We start from the raw sequence: 3,967 nt of genomic DNA, 5'->3' as shown, positions 1-3,967 counted from the left end.
TCAGCCAATTACAATCATCTCTTCTCTCAGCCAATTACAATCTTTGTTTTTCTCTGTTAATCGCCTGTGTGTCGAACACAATCCCCTGTCCATTTGATTTGTTTTTAAAGAGGTTTGATTGTGGCATTTCCTGTGGCCATTGATTGGCTACCTAGCGGTATATCTCCAAACCCTGACTAATGCCTAATCGTGTCCTCTGTGTAACACCTTAACGTGTCCTCCGAGTTTGACAGAACAAACACAGAAATACAGAAACMACGRCCCAAATGGCACCCTAATTCCCTACATGGGCGCTGTTCAAAAGTAGTGCACTACATGTATAAGGAATAGGGTGCCATTTGGAACGAAGCCAGAGACGGTGCACAGAATTGGATTGATCTCATTTAGACAGAGCCTTAGTGCCTGTCTGTTCCCTGCTTGAGTTCTGAGCCCCAGTCATTACAGTGTCATTGATATCGACCATTTAAAAAAAAAAAAGAGCCCATCAAAGGAGCTTCTCTGCCTAGGGGGCTCCGACCCAGGCGCAATCTCTCTTTACCGTTATTCATCCCTCTATCCATCTCTCCATCCCTCCTTCCTAAAGCAAGCACGGAACAGCAGGTGAGGGAGCAGAGCGATCAATCTACTTTCATCTGGTTGTCCACAGCYGCCAGCCAACGCTCATCAGTTAGTTAGACAGTGTGAGAGATGGGTTGTCTGACGACGAGGGAGGAAGAGCYAGGCTGCTGCCTGTTTGTTTTGTTGAATAGAACACCCATCCATCCACCCACACACAAACAACTAGCAGCGCCAGCAACGATGCTCCCGGCAGGTAAATGGATTTGGGCCGGTGAGACAGAACAGAGAACACACCTTATCAGCTCCCGTAGACCCGACTCATTGCACTCCATGTCACAGATGCAGTTCTGTTGTATGTTCTGTTGTCGAGCCACAAGACAAGAGGAAGACATGTTTCATATGGGAAAGGCTCAATTAAAGTGAAAAAATGTACGTATTACTTAGTTACAAGTTAATACTTACCTGGATAAGATATTCCAGTTTTTATTTATAATTTGAAATAACTATCATGGGGCTTCATGGGTTTGGGTTTCTTGAAATTATTAGCAGAATAGAAAATAGCACAGTAGAGACAGTATTTATTGGCCACGGTGGGTGTTGAGAGACGCTGTGTGGTGTGTTTCTATGTATGTGTGTGTGTGTGTTTCTGGCTGTGCTACGTGAACAGATGGAGACGTGGTGGGCGGTGTTAAATGGAATGGCAGGAGGAGAGGGCACAAACACACACCTACACACACACATACAGGAGGAGAGGGCACGGTAATTGCTCTAAGGTTGTCAGCTGGTAGCCATGTCACACACACACACACACACTGGGAGATGAGTGGAGCTGTATATGTCACCTGCCTGTATCTGATTAAAGGTCACACCAATGACAAGCACCAATAAATGCCTTGTATTGTAGCATAGAACATGTACATGGATCAAGAAGCAATTTAATGTAATAGGTTTGTTTCCCACAGCCTGCAACTGTTAGCACGCTTGTCATTACCAACAAGAGGAATACACTGAGTGTACAAAACATTAGGAACACCTTCCTAATATTGAGTTYCACCCCCTTTTGGRATCAGAACAGCCTCRGTTCGTCGAGGCACGGACACTACAAGGTATCGTGCTATTGTTTGATGAGAGTACACAACAACAAACKACTTTGTTCATGGCAACTGGTTTGATACATTCACCTCTGAAGGTAAATAATGTACTTACATTCAGTAATCTTGCTCTGATTTGTCATCCTGAGGGTCCCAGAGATAAAATGTAGCATAGTTTTGTTGAACAAAATCWATTTTTATATTCAAATGTAGGAACTGGGTTCTACAGTTTGAACCCCTGCTGTGTCTGGCTCCACACCCAACCCGCCCGGCTATCTAGATGTGTGAAAGTTAGTGTATAAGCTACTGATCCATCATGTATGACATTCCTGGGAGTGTGTAAACTTACATTTTGCATTATCATATCATTGTTGTTTCTCTATAATMATTTACTTGAAAATGTATCAGTTGACCAATTCGGCACATTTGGGCAGACTTGATACAAAATATTGTCCAGTATTGAAATGCTGGATCAATCTGAAATGTTGCACACACACTGCTGCCATCTATTGGCCAAAATCTAAATTGCGCCTAAARTGCAATAATACACTATGGTCTTTGTCTTGCGTTTCAAAGATGATGGAACAAGAAATAAAATAAATAAATATTTTTTTGTATTATCTTTTACCAGATCTAATGTGTCATATTCTCCCACATGAATTTCACATTTCCACAAACTTCACTGTTTCCTTTCAAATGGTATCAAGAATATGCATATCCTTGATTCAGGTCCTGAGCTACAGGCAGTTAAATRTGGGTATGTCATTTTAGGCGAAWWAAWWWTWWWWWWTWWAAATAAAAGGTTCCGATCCTCCCTTTCATCTACACTGACTGAAGTGGATTTAACAGGTGACATCAATAAGGGATCCTAGCTTTCGCCTGGATTCATCTGGTCAGTCTATATCATGGAAAGAGCAGGTGTTTCTAATGTTTTGTGTATACAGCAACCAACTAACAAAAGTTGTCATTGTCTAATGTGGATATTTCCAACACTTCCCCACTGTTGACCTGGTCAGTGAATGTGTGTTATTATTACAGGATGAAGATGCTATGTCTAAAGACTCACCTATCAAGGAGTCACCAGTGGACCCAGAGGGTGGTGATACTGCTGCAGAGGTAGGATATTTACCTATGCTTATAACATCTTCTAGAGCAGTGGCTCCCAACCTTTTTTAAACCGGGGCACACCTTGTTTTAAAAACAATCCAGATAAAACATTCAAGATCAGGAAAAGTTTTGGGGCACACATGAGAGTAGGGATGTGAAGAGGTCTTCACGGCTCCAAAAAGTTGGACCCGTTCCGAAATGGATCTATGGCTTTCCCACCCAACACGATATGCATAAATATAACATTTATAAACTGAGACCCGTTCCGAACGGACCCGAGGGTGGTCAGACCCATTCCGAAAAGGCTTGTGGAAAACAGACCCAAACGGACCCATAATGGTTCAGATCAAAGAGACCCTTTCAGATCCGAGAGTAGAAAGAGAGAGAGAAAGAAACTTCCGACTGGCGGCTGCCAGCGCCATCAATAAACAAGTGATATTGGCCAATTGATCCACAGTTACTTATGTGTCCTTAAACTGCCTATAAGAAATATCAAAACAACAGTTTATTGTGTTTCAATGGTCAAAACTTTATASACTATTGTTGTATTGGTTTTTACTTTCCTAAAACAATTATTGTCCACCTGATTTGAACGCTAAATGCATCAGGGCATTGTATGCATATACAGTTGAAGTTGGAAGTTTACATACACCTCAGKCAAATACATTTAAACTCAGTTTTTCACAATTCTGACATTTAATCCTAGTAAAAATTCCCTGTCTTAGGTCAGTTAGGATCACCACTTTATTTTAAGAATGTGAAATGTCAGAATAATAGTAGAGAGACTGATTTATTTTAGCTTTTATTTCCTTCATCACATTCCCAGTGGGTCAGAGATTTACATACACTCAATTAGATTTGGTAGCATTGCTTTCAAATTTTTAACTTGGGTCTTGCGTTTCGGGTAGCCTTCCACAAGCTTCCCACAATAAGTTGGGTGAATTTTGGACCTATCCTCCTGACAGAGCTGGTGGAACTGAGCAGGTTTGTAGGCCTCCTTGCTCGAACACACTTTTTCAGTTCTGCCCACACATTTTCTATGGGATTGAGGTCAGGCTTTGTGATGGCCAATTTGTTGTCCTGAAGCCATTTGCCACCAACTTTGGAAGTAGCTTAGGGTCCTTGTCCATTTGGAAGACGTCTTGAGACGTTGCTTCAATATATCCACTTACTTTTCCTCCCTCATGATGCCATCTATTTTGTGAAGTGCA

The 3,967-nt window shown here is 41.7% G+C and overlaps 1 pseudogene; it reads left to right on the top strand.

The window, feature by feature from the left end:
• The window catches only part of LOC111961243 (alpha-synuclein-like), a 21,809-nt pseudogene that overhangs the window by 13,754 nt on the left and 4,088 nt on the right, over positions 1–3,967 (top strand).

Source organism: Salvelinus sp. IW2-2015, linkage group LG4q.1:29 (genome assembly GCF_002910315.2).
Source record: "Salvelinus sp. IW2-2015 linkage group LG4q.1:29, ASM291031v2, whole genome shotgun sequence".
NCBI classification, from domain to species: domain Eukaryota; kingdom Metazoa; phylum Chordata; class Actinopteri; order Salmoniformes; family Salmonidae; genus Salvelinus; species Salvelinus sp. IW2-2015.
Note: the sequence above shows the minus strand (reverse complement) of the source record. Positions and strands in the feature narration are given on the sequence as shown.